Genomic DNA, 13,776 nt, shown 5'->3' with positions numbered 1-13,776 from the left:
ATTATCTCGTGTTATTCGAACTTTGTTGTTTCTTAGCGCTGATGAACGTATTCGGAATTAACGTGATGAACATCCCGTTATCTCACGAGGGTCTTGTCTATTTATTCCATAAATAAATAAATAAATTAATTAATTAATAAAGGGAGGGTGTTTGGACTAAAAAGTCGCGCACCGTTGCGTACTGGTTGGACGTAGAAGAATGACTCGTAGCTAAGTTGGTTTTATTTACATTTCAATAACTTTACTTACCGCCATTTTATTTAATTGTTTACTTTATTTTTCTTTCTTTTTTTTATTGAGTCATGACGCGCTTCGACGACATGCCATCGGAGCATTTAACATGAAATAAACTCACACAGAATCCCTAACGCCATTGCACGACACTCGAACAACAAAAGCGCCCGCCATTTAAACCTGAATGGACACTTTCACATTCATTAGCGATGTTTATTTTTGTGTGATGTGTAATATTTAGGTGTCTGCGGCTTCCAAACGCCGTTTTGCCAGTCAAACAAACGAAACGAGAACAGTCGCTTCCGTTTAATTTTTCTTCTGTTTTTTTTTAAATATATATTTTGTTTGCTTCGTAAGGCGTTTATACATTCACAATGAAAGCAGATCTAGCGGCATTTTATCACGTTCAAATTTCGTATTGTTAAGGCGCTTCATGATACGTGTATTTCATGGGAGTTTTCAGTTCTTCGAACGCCATTATTTCATTCAGTAAAAAAATAAAATAGAAATGGTCTGTACTGTTTATTTCGTTTTCATTTCGTTTTTTCGTTAGTTTTGTCCAGTACGTACTTTCGTTCTGTTAGCGCATTTTATCGAAATATCCATATTTGCAAAATACTTTGCAAGTTATAGCACAAATAGTTTCAGTTAGTTAATTAGTTATAGCACAAATAGTTTCAGTTAGTTAATTAGTTATAGCACAAATAGTTGGCACAATAGTTACTTAGTTATAGCACAATGTTTAGGAGCAATAACAACTTTATTTCACGGTGACGGTTGCGGAGTTTCTCCGTGACGTGTCTTATTACCTTTATTTATTGTTTGGCTAATTTTCGAAGTGTTAAGCAATTGCTTGGTCCGTGGTCATATCCAACGCAGCAACGCTCGCCCTAAAAAACACTATACTCGCCTTATTGCACAACATCGGTCTTCATGGTTCTCACTGTGAGACTTCATCAACCAAATACAGTGTGTTCACAATTAAGATTTCACTAGCACTTTATAAATAGGCGAACAAAAGAAAACTGGTGCTACTTTTTCTGTTCCTTGAGTGAGAAACAGGTGCTACATAATTAGCACCACCTGTTTCTTACACAAGTAGCGTAAAGTTATCATCCAGTTTCCTGTCATCGCTGTGTTTGCGTAGCGCTCGTGAAAGCTTAATTTTGAACACCCTGTATACCGCGAGCGCAGTTGGGTAGATTGTATACCCTGGGGCGATGAAACACCGCAATCATCATCACCAAAATGGTGTTGGTGTGGTTGTCTACACCCCCTTTCGTACCGATCCCTTTCCTTTGTCTCTCGCGCCAGCACAGAAGCCCCGTTTGAGTGAAGAGGAAGAAAGCAAAAGTCGTTACCATCAAGTCCACCCGTTAGCATGTACTCAATTATATACAGTCGAAGGAGACGGAGCAATGATAGGTTTCCCTCACTCGGGACAACGATCGCGTGTGGGTTTGCAAGGTCGGGATGTCGCTGCTACCTCTACTCTCAAGGACGTCTGTCGGAAGCTTCCTTCCTACGCAGACCCGATAAAAGATCATCCGCCCCGCCGCTTTTCGTTTCATTAGTAGGGCAGGGTTTCCTTTACGTTAAACTTGCCTGGTTTCCTTTCGGTAGCCTCTGTGTTCGGCTGTAATATATATATATATATATATACAGTCGGCTGTACAGTCGACATACAGTCGGAATATATTCGGCTGTAATATATAACAAATACAGGGTGTTCAAAATGAAGCTTTCACGAGCGTTGCGCAAACACAGCGATGACAGGAAACCGAATGATAACTTTACGCTACTTGTATAAGAAACAGGTGCTGCTAATTTTGTAGCACCTGTTTCTTACTCAAGAAACAGAAAAAATAGCACCAGTTTTCTTTATAAAGTGCTAGTGAAAGCTTAATTTTGAACACCCTGTACATACAATGTATGTACTTTGTACATATGTGCATGTACTTTTATGTACTACATACTACAATGTACTTCGTATTGTCCCCTTTAGGTTGTTCCAGCCTCAGAACATCAGTTCTTTCATGTTCAACAGTTGCCGCCTGCGTCGATCCTGTCATATGAATGTGTGTATGAGTGAGCAAAAATATAAGAGTGAAAGGAGGATGAGTGAGAGAAAGTGCCTGGTTTGTCCATTCAGATGACGCACCCTTGGAAGTCGCTGAGAAGGCGTGTTAGCTTAGCTCAATTGGTAGAGCCCTGGACCGGCAATCCAGAAGATGTGGGTTCAACCTTTACAGCTGGCTAACCTTTTTAGTGACTTTCATCTTTCATTGTAATATACAGGTTGTTTGCTCTAACGTGGCCAGAAATTATATTTAAAGCGAGCGGTAAAAGAAAAGCAAGTGGTACTTTTCTGCTACTTGAGTAAGAAACAGGTGCTGCTTCACTAGTAGCACCTGTTTCTTAGTCAAGTCGCTGCAAAGTAGCGCTCGTTTCTCTTTTATCTCTCGCTTTAAATAAACTATCTGGACACGTTAGAGCAAACACCCTGTATATATATACATACAAGTAAAATAATAAGACGTGGACAACAGATTACGGGAAGGTTAACAAAAACTAGTTTATATAATGGGTAGTCTAACACAAAGATTATAATATGCTATGAAACGTTTAGAAGAAAGGTCGACGTTTCGACAGTAGCACTGTTTTCGTCAGGACAAACATTTTTGTTGGACGCAGGGCCCGTATTACCGGCCACAAAATCTCGCGAAATCTGGATACTAAAGTTCGTGGCTTGATTCCGTCGTTCCTGTGATACGGCTTAGATTAACCTTACTGTTCAATTAGAGCGGCGTTGCTCATCCTTGCGCGGTAAAGCAGTTGGAATGCTTAGTAGCAGCCAAACGTGAAAGTAAAGTTTCCGATTCTGTTATATCACTGTTTGCAAAGTGTCTATCCTTTATCGAAATTTTCGCGTGTCCTTAAAAATTCGTGTCCTGCTAGTCACAATAATAATGATATTTATTTACGTTCCCGAGAACGGTCCTCACAAAGCCTCGCTGCTGGCGGACATTCAAGAAAATGATGGTACATAAACAGTATCCGTGCTCCGATCACACCTAGCGTGAAAGAACGCGGCTATCAAATCTACATGGGACGTGGCGCCGAGAATGTATACATGGGAATACAAATGCGAATGTATGAGAAGCCCGTACGTAGCAGATGGTTTCATCATTTGTGTGACGGTTCAATTACATGCGTTACGTAGGACATGCCTGGCGTAATATGGATGTCAAAGATATCGACAGAGGGATGAATGGCGTTCGTCGGTTGCTGAATATGTGCCATGAGGTTTATGACAGGATAGGTACAATATATTTGTGTGCCTGGTTATATTGCACAGCAATATGAAATTGACTTAATGATGGTGTGTCCGGGACACTGTTATAATGACAATGATTTCATTCAGTGCCCAAGAACAGTCCAGGGCCTTTGTGTTGGCGCACTTTCTGATTGGTATATGTTGAGAAAAAGCATATGCCATACACATCATAAAATGAGATAGGAACCGGATGGCAATGTAAATATAAACGAAAGCAAAACATGTAGAGGCACAGCAAAAAAAAAAAAAAAAAAAAGCTTCACAATCATGTCAGGACAACAACTATGTATACGCTACATTATTTAGTAACTTAGTAAACATCCACAATCCGCACAGGGGAAAGGACAGTTAGCGTTTCTTTTTTTTTTTTTTTTTTTGTTCTGCCCTATACATCTCGCAAGATTTTGTATCACTCGACATATCACGGTTGACGGTTTATTTAGAAATATTTCCATTCATGCACACGAATTATGTACTTGGAACTCTTAGAAGGGAACGGGAAATGCAGTCCCCACTCTGTGGCATTCATTTACTCCCTCAACGGAATAATTTTTGTAGCAACGCATTTACTCCCCCAAAGGAATAAAAGTATTCTTTTTTTCTCTCTCTCTCTTAGAGTGCAACTACAAATATGACATTGATATCACAATGATATAGAACTCATCACACTGATGTATAATTTTTTTATGTGTGTGTGTGTGTCTTTTTGCGGGGGAAAAAGTGACAGTCTGCATAGAGCAACGTAATTCAGAGCCATTGTGAGCCAGACGTCTGTCGTAGGGGGCGGCGATCGACTGTTATCGGTAAGCGGTTCCTCTCGGTATCCGTTCGGTCGAGTCTGTTACAGAAACAGGAAGGAAGCTTATTCACTCTTTTGTCTGTCCCACTCTCCCTGTTATGCTTTCCCCCTGTTATACTACAACGACAGGTGAGCAAGCTTGTCGAAACGGAAGCTCGCGTTTACACATACTTGAGCTGCACGGTATTTTGGGAAAATTTCCAATGCGTGTTGGCGAATAGTATTTGTATGGTTCCCACCGGTGCTTCAAACCGTTGAATACCCTGGAATTTTTAAATGTCGGTTTCAGGGCGTGGAATACCCTTAAAATTTTTCACAGGCCTTGAAAACCCGTTATTTTGCATCTTTTTCTTGTTCTCGTGGAGCTGCTATAGCGCAAGTCACACCTATCTGTGGTCCGAACTCTGCTGTGGTGCCAAATCCGCAGGAGTTGACACTCTTTGCATTAGGAATGAGTAGCTAGAAATTATCGGCACACTTGTTTATATTAATAAACTCTCTTTCGTGTCCTATGTAGACCTTTAACATTCCGCAGTCATCAGTCAGATCTGTGAACTGATCACCATTGTGCAGTCCCCGTTTATTCTCTCATGTGATAACCGGAGCTTAAAAATATTTTCGCAAAATATTGAAGCCCTGATCGTAAACTCTGTTTTACGACCCAGACAAGATGATGGCTGCACCTTGAAAGGTCTGTGTCACAAAATTTAGTGGGAACCACGTATTTGATATAAATACGACGTTGAATTAAGAATATCTTACCGCTCCAGAATTATAGATTCGTGTTGTCTCTGCGTGTGAATCGTCCAATGAGTAAATAACCGGGTGGAACAAGTTTAGTAGGAATTTTCTTCGTGTAACTTACTAACGCCTGTATCTGAAGAACGAAATGTATTGTTTATTATGAGTGCGGATTCGATCCCGGTCAAGGACGGTAGCAATCTGGGTGAAGTAAACATTGCTTCCAGTACCGTGTGTCGGAGATTTCCGGCGCGCACGTCAAAAGTACCCCAGCTGGTCGAAATTATCCGTATAGTCCTACACAGCGGCACGTTCAGCGTATGTCAAGGGAAAAAAAAATGCTCCCCTTAAGTGTAAGTCTGCTCCCAAATATCATGTGATATGATTGCGTAGTACTATAATACGAAATGTGCGTGTTAAAAAATATCTAACATATAATCAGGGATGGGCAGTAATACTCATATTTTGTATTATAATACTAATACATAATACTTCCTAGAAATCGGTATTATAACACAGATAGAAATACATTTTAAAAATGAGTATTATAATACATATAATACTAATACTTCTGTGTATTACACGAGTAATACTTGTAATACATTGATACTTAACTTGGGGAGAAAGAAAGGAAAAGAACAGAAGAATTACTTAGATATATGCCCATTACTTATGGAGACAATCATTCTCCAATGACGTTTTATTCACGCTTACATTTTTGCACATGGCCTGATCTTTCCGAATAAGATCAGATAGCGCTGATGAATTCGATCACAGTGAACAACTTGCTCTCACTGTGGCAGTGCCCTGATTTCATCCACTCTGGAAGATAAAATGTGGGCCGTTCAAAAACATGTGACTGTCCATAGTGCAACCGCCTACAGGGGTGACTGGCTGCACTGGACGCACTCTTTCATAAGACAAAGGGCTTGCACTGGCATGACCCTTCCTTACGGATTCTGAAGTGGAAGGAATGCTAGGAAACCTCCAGTTACCTCTGGCCCTAAAGTCACTCGCTTTGGGATAATTTGGGGCCGGGGAACACTGTAATATTTATTTTATTTATTTATTTAAAAATTTATTTAAAATAGGAGCCTTGTGCGTGTTCAAATGTTTGTGGAACACGAAAAATTGCTGATAAAGTGCACCGGTGACACTTTGCAGGTCGAACTTACGACCTCTGGGAAAGTATTACACCTTCAAAACTATTATAATACATGTAATACCTCGGTTTGTGTATTATAATACAGATACAAATACATTTCAAAAATGAGTATTATAATACATAATACAAATACTCAAAAGTATTACAGAAATAGTATTATAATACAAAGTATTACTATTACTGCCCATCCCTGCATATAATACATAACCATATACCTACCACCGCGTGGCCAATGGCTTCGTAGTTCCTTGATTTTAAATTCAAATACAATATGAAAAACAACAACAACTTCAGATGATGAATGGGGAGTTTCATCGCCAGAGGAATATAAAGAAGACGTCACACGGGATGATTTATATACTGTCATTTTCGTGTAGTGCACTCAAACCAAGCGAATGTCACTTTCACTCCGTGCTTGCTACACGGCTTAGTAAGTAAGTGTCACTTATGTAAGTGATGACAGTTACGATAAATAAGAACAAACGGCGGCAAATTTTTTAGGCGTGCGCCATTTATCTTCCTCAATCTTTTTTTTATATTTATTTAGAAACACTTCCTGTTACACTTCCACTCCGTCTGACAGGGGTATTATATGCTGCGCTTTTTTTTTTCGCACTCAGGCTATACCTATACATCATCTATACAACTTCCTCACATAGTACCCCCTGTTAGTACTTATTCCGTCAGTTATTTTCAGATAGCTTTCTTTGCGCACCACCATAATGGTGTTTTTTTGTGTGTGTGTGTGTATGCTTTCAAAGGGAGGAAAAAATCGTTTAGCCTAAAAGACTTCTCGAGTAATTTCTCGGAATGAGTGCAAATATAGCAACGCCCCACTCGTCCTTGCAGCTTTCCGATGCACCACCAACGTTCGGAAACTTATTATTACTACTAACTACTTTTATTATTACTTATATCATTATTATTATTATTTGTCGTGTTAAGCCCTGGAAGCAACTGCGGCCATAAGAGGAATGGGTGGGGAACAAAACTGTGCCGACAGCCGACTGGAAAATCTGCCGGAAAATCTAGGGAAGAGTTTTCTTCTTCTTCTTTATTTCTATCTTCTTTTTTTTTTTGCGTTTAGAGCCAGGAAAAACACGTTTTTCTCGGAATGGTCTAAAAAGCGGTGCCGATAAAATCGCACGATTGGTACATATCAAAGCAGCTGCATGTCGGACTGAGTAAAAAAAAAGCCCCTCATTAACAGTAGCCAAGGTCGTACCGAAGAATTTGGGATCCTACAACAGGCTATGCCGTCTGAGGTTTTCTCTGGGTTTTCCGACAGACATTTGAGACGAATGTCGGCACGTTTCCCCAAGAAGTCTGCCCAAAACGCACACCAACCTAACCTACCACTCCTTTCTTCCAACCTCCCTCCACGTGTTCACACCTGTGCGGCGCTCATAACCACAGTCGCTTCGCGGCGCTAACAGCGGAATAACAAAAAATATCGAGCGAAAATAACCTCGGATTCGTCGCTTTGCGTTTAACACGTCTGCGCAGTGCTCTATCTTGAAACTACCACTACACCACTTGTCCACTACACGTATGACACCGTCGTCGCACATCTTGTCCAGATAAAACTTCCGAGAAAACTTTGAACACAATAACAACGGGCTGACCTTTCCAGCTGTACGTAACGGTAAATAATTATAGCTGTAAAGGCAGCTTTCTCCTGCGGGGTTTATGACGACACATCTCCTTGGCGTTCTTCCCTGTCTCTTGCTACACAGTTTGCCAAGTCGCTGACGTTGCACAATGCCCCCTTGTCACGCTTATCTCTTATTGGCTCTTATTGGTGACTCAACAATCATAGGACGGGTAACTGTGAAAACTTGCCAACTTCGATTAATATACGGTTATTATCCCTCAACCGTGTCCAATGCTTTATTTTCTTTTCTTTAAATATTCTTTCGCACAAAATGAGCGGTGCTTCCGCGAAGCGTGATCTCGCTTGTTCGTGTGACAGGTCTAATGTGTATGTTGCATCATAATCAGTTTGTAACAGTCGCTGCGCCGTATTCTCGGAAGGGCAGAAAAAGCTTCCAATATATGCCGTGCATTCACGCAAGTGACATTTCCCAGAACACGCGCGAAAAAAAAAAGAAAACAGAAAAACGCCATAACTTTCTGTTGTTACGTGACCGCGCAACGTCATGACTTTCGTGTTGTTCTACCGCTCAGTCACATTACGTGGCAGACGACAGCGCCGGTGGTGTCGTCTGCCATGTGCGCAGTTGATTGGTCGACACCGGGAAACTGCGGCTTCTTTGTTCTTTTTCCTTTTTTTTGTTCTGCTTTGTTCACTAGAATATTTTGTGGAGACGTCGCTCGTGTGAAGGCATGAATTGGCGGTGTCCTTTCACATTGCGTTCAAGGTTTCCTTCGCTGACGTCACCTATCTAGACGACACCAGCTTGTAAAACGCACAGGTCCGGTGGTGTTTGGTTTCGGTTTGCTGCCATACACTGCTTACGGCACTAGTAACGGCGAACACATGGCAGTTACGCATAATTCATTGAAACAGTATCCAGAAGACAACTAGAAAGGATGTTTCGCGTGTCAAAACTTTTTTGGCTCACGACGCCGGGTTTTTGCTTCGAATTCTGCCACTTGCGATACGTTGTACGCAATCATTATGTGTACGTGACTTAGCAGACGACACCAACGAAGCAGACGGCAACTCTGACGTCTGCTTCGGAAATGATTGACACCTAGTGAATCATTTGTATGGGAGTTTGTGGAAAATGCCGTGGTAGAGAGTTCTTTTTGTTTTTTCTCGTGATAATGCGCGTGGTAAAAGGTGTAGCTCGAAGTCAGACTCCTCTCCCATCCAGGGGGGGGGGCTGCCCCCCCCCCCTTGAAAAAAAAAACTCTACAGTAGTACGTAGTTTACCACTGAATATGTGCCGTGTAGACCGAACATTTGTCTTTTCTCTGTTGTCACGGTTGCGCTTTCCAATTAGCCAGAAAAAAAAAGTATTTTTCTGGTTCTTGTAGATATAGGAATCCTGTGTCGCATACGATGAGGATTTATTTGTTTGGCGCATCTCGTCAACAAATAGTTCATATTTTGCAGCAGCGCTTGAGCACTGCTTACTTTCCCTGATCCTTTCTTTCTTTCTTTCTTTTTTTTTGTGACAGCCACTTTGACAACCCGGTTCCATTTATATCGTGTCTTGCACATACCCGTATGCTTTTAATATATGTCAGGCAGGTCACGTGTCAGCAGTACCTGTCAGCAGAGAAGCTCCCGTTATCATCATAAAAATAAAGTTGTTTAGCCGTGCAGCTTTTTTGAGTTGTTATCACTTCTCCGCGTAATAACTTAGTGCACCATTTTTAATAACTCGCGGTTTTTAGTTGGCACCGGGAAACAAAAATATTGGATCTTTCTTTTTCTTGATAGTTGTTCGTGTGCGTCATTTCATTTATCACATTTTTCATGTTAAATTGTCGTATATTAAAGTTGTGTACGTGTGCATGAATCCGGTTCCTCATTATTAAAAGCCTGTGCTTGTTCATGGACAGCGTCACAGTAAAATATCACATTGGGTTCCATGGGATCACCTTTTTGTCCATCGCTCCTCTTTCCTGAAGTGTTGCCAAAAAGAGGGGGGGGGGGGCAATATATTTATTAGACTAAAGGGGAAAAAACGGTGGAAAGGTCAGCCAAACGGGACGTCGGCTCGCTATTCCGCAAAGAAAAAAAATCATGAAAGAATTATAAAATAATTGAAAAGAAAAGAATTAGGAAATAAATGATAAACTAACAAACTGTGAAGGAAGGATGAGATAGATTAAGAGGATTAAAGCGAAAAAGGAGTCGTTAAGGTGTGTACCGTTTAACGATCTCTATTTATTTATCAGTTCCGCGCATAGGGCTGTTGCAGTGAAGATTGCACAGCGCCATATGGGGCCCAAACGGCCACGGATCCCAACAGTAGGTCGTTTCATCAGCGGCTTTTGCATGGTGTTTCAAATGGTGCCAAGGAAAGCTACAAAACCTGAAGGAAATTCACAAAAAAAGCGGTGCTTCTTGATAAGTGCGAACAACTCGAGACCGTGTATTTGAAAGTGCCGCGTCGTCTGCTAAACTACCGCTTGTTGCATGATTTGGGGCGCTGACGTTGCTGCTCACTCGCGCCACCTGGCCCAGAGCAACAGGAACTTATAAATACTTCAAATACTCATTTCATGTCACAACACAAAATATTGGATCTTCACCTTCTGTCAAGCGGTTCTTTCTTTGACTTGACAGAATGGCGTAAATGCAGGCTAGCTGGTGGATAAATTCCATGATACCGTAATGCAAAGAAGTAACAGTTTATCTTTTGTCGCGTTGTCTCTCTTTCGCCATATCCTGGAGGTGGGGCTTTTCCCGGCGAGAGATAAAAAAAAACGAGACGCGTCAGAGCGACTGTTCTCGATGTTGTCCGTAAAAATATAGGTCGAGCCATAATCGGATATCTGCACCATTGCATCGGTTGTGCCTCATTTTCTGCTTTTTCCTACACGGCTGTCAGTCAGTCAGTCGGTTTTCTCCGGGTGAATTCAGGCGTGTGTTCGTCATTCCTGCTCAGAGGCGTTTCCTCCTTTGGTCGAACACGTCACCGGTGGAAATGCCCCAGTCTGTTATCTAGGTCTCTACCCTATACTCTGGCGGCTTTGTACTGGGAAGCTTAAACTTTTTTTTTGTATATACAGGTATGGCAATTGGGAAACAAAAAGTGAAATGCAAATAGCAATGAAATACTTGCAATAATGCTTAAATACTTACTTAATACTTACTTACTTACTTAATACTTAATAATTCGTATACTTCATAATACTTACACCGTACTTACTCCGTAGACTTAATAACACTTACTTAATACTTAAATAGTTATTTAAATACAACTTAAAATATTTGCAATAAGAGAGACTGGTGTATGAGTGCCGACAATAGTGAGTTCTTATATATTTTTTTCTTTCTCATATTATTTATTTATATTTATACAGGGTGTGTCATTAAAAACTGACCAGCAAGCTTCACAAGAGAGCGATTAATGGAAACCGGACGACATATTTGTGCTACTTGAGTTACAAACAGGTGCTACTTTTGGTGTAACACCCGTTTCTAACAAAAGTGCCACAAAGATGGCCTCCGGCTTCTGTTCATCGCTCTCTTTGTGAAGCGCGCTGGTTAGTTTTTTTTAATGACGCATCCTGTATATTTCTTAATGCATATTAGTTGGCATACTTTCCAGAAGTAAAATAAATAAATAATAATAATAATAATAATGACAACAACAAACGAAGAACAGAATGACATCTGAAAGTAACCGTTCCGTTTAACCTGTTTTTTCTTCGGTGGTGCGTATTTTCTTGTTGACGAGCGGCATGGCCGATTTTGTAAAAGCATCCGATACGCAGGGTGTTTGCTCTAACGTACCCAGACATTTTATTTAAAGCGAGCGATAAAAGAGAAACGAGCGCTACTTTTCAGCTACTTGGCTAAGCAACGGATGCTACTAGTGAAGCAGTACCCGTTCCTTACTCAAGTGGCAGAAAACGTACCACGTGATTTTCTTTTATCGCTCGTTTTAAATATCATTTCTGGACACGTGAGTGCAAACATCCTGTATAGGTAGTGGTAGCCAATGTCGTTTTGATGATTGGGAAGTGCTGGGTTCGGTTCACGGTTCCCCCTGAAGCCGTCCCAGGACGCACACTAACCCCCTTTTTCCCCCATTCCTTCCTCCTAGCCTTCCTTCATCTATCCGCGTCTGTACACTGCTCGTAGCTACAGTTGCTTCGCGGCGCTAGCATGTAATTAAAATAAAAGTTGTCGCTCTGCACGGGGCCTTGCCTCCTTTTAAGTCATATGACTACGTAATTAAGAGAAGCTGCCTTGCAGGTTCCGTGGGAATTCCCCGAATACCAATTTCTAATCCGTATACATCAGATTATCTCAGTACAATCTCCAATGTGCGTTCAATTTGCATTACCAAGTGTACTATCTCTCACGTTAATCTTTCGATTCGATTAGCCGTTTATATCCCTTCAAATTATTTTATCTATTATAGCGGTCTGCATTGCTGCACGTGTGTTTTATAGCTCCGTTGCCACTTATTCGATTGTTCTGGTATCTTTTACGTCTTATCTGCTGTTCATTTCGTTTGAGCGCACGTACGACGCATGCGTAGTGCTCCTAAAGTAGCGAGGAAGTGACACATAACGTGATTCATTGTCCCGTACGGAATGTTGTCACTGCTCAATGATTATCCACTATCTTTGTAGGCTTAACAAAAATGCCCGTATCTCTTTCTCTCAAGTAATCTCTCACGTCGGCGAATACCCGTGCCGTGCCTTTATCGAGGCGTTCTTCAGGGTACAGCTTGGGACAATAGTTCACGGAACACGGCACTGACGTATTTCTTCATCGGGACCTCCCCCTTCTAGATATTACGAAGAGATCGAATAAAAACAGGTGACCGGATATTCTGTCCGACCCTCAGTTTGTGTGTCCACTCCTGTTTGCCGCTAGGGTGTCACCCAAATAGAGAAATGTGACACTCCGGTGTTCCGTAAACTTTTGTCCCAAGCTGTACACGTTGGCACAAAGCTTTACGGAACACGCGAGCTGCGTACTTTTTCTTCGGTGCGAGACCCTAGCGGCCGCCGGAAACGGGTGAGTTCACTGTTTCGGAGGGAGGGAGGGGTGCGCTGTTAGCGACACACAGTGGTAGTTCCGGCGTCGTTTGGGTGTGCCAGGGAAGTGGAAGCTACCGCTGTGTGTCGCTAACAGCACAACCTTCCATCCCTCCGAAACAGTGAACCCACCCGTTTCCGGCGGCCGCTGGGGTGTCGCACTGAAGAAAAAGTACGCCGCTCGCGTGTTCCGTAAACTGTTGTCCCAGCCTGTACCAACCACCCATTCTACCGAACCAAACATAGTAACAAACCACACTAGACCAACATTTTAAAAGTGAGGTCATTAATTTTACCTACGAGGCCACGACTACTCTATAGACAATAGTCTCCGGCGACTACGAGACACGGCTGCGTAACAACATGCGAAGTGGTTTCATTAAAGGGACCATGAAACGATATTTGACAAGCCCACACACATTTTTAATTAGTTCCCCTGTAATAAAGCATTCACTCTGTGAAATATGAAGTTCAAAATCGTACAAATAGTGAAAATACTCTATATTTACCACAGGCGTGAACGGCGGCTGCTACGGCCCGCCTCCGAGGCGAACTGGCCGTAACATCATGCACAGAACATGTTGCCGATTCGCGGACGGGCTTTTGCGAGCAAAGTGCAAAATTTTCAAACAAGCTTGCATACTTCATCATGAAATATGTTTCAATTTGACTTGGAGACAAGATTGTAACTAACCGTTTACACAGAATCCTACGAGAAATGTAATATAGCCGTTGACTGTCAGCATGGACCGGAGCACTTTTTCCCCTTTGAACTTCTTCGTCGGAACATACCTTCGTCGGTCA

At 41.8% G+C, this 13,776-nt stretch overlaps 1 protein-coding gene across 2 annotated transcripts in view; it reads left to right on the top strand.

The window, feature by feature from the left end:
* Positions 1 to 13,776, top strand: part of LOC135379009 (mucin-12-like) — a 546,819-nt gene that overhangs the window by 252,495 nt on the left and 280,548 nt on the right. The window lies entirely within an intron of this gene.

Source organism: Ornithodoros turicata, chromosome 1 (assembly GCF_037126465.1).
Source record: "Ornithodoros turicata isolate Travis chromosome 1, ASM3712646v1, whole genome shotgun sequence".
NCBI classification, from domain to species: Eukaryota; Metazoa; Arthropoda; class Arachnida; order Ixodida; family Argasidae; genus Ornithodoros; species Ornithodoros turicata.
This window is presented reverse-complemented; position numbering and strand designations above follow the sequence as displayed.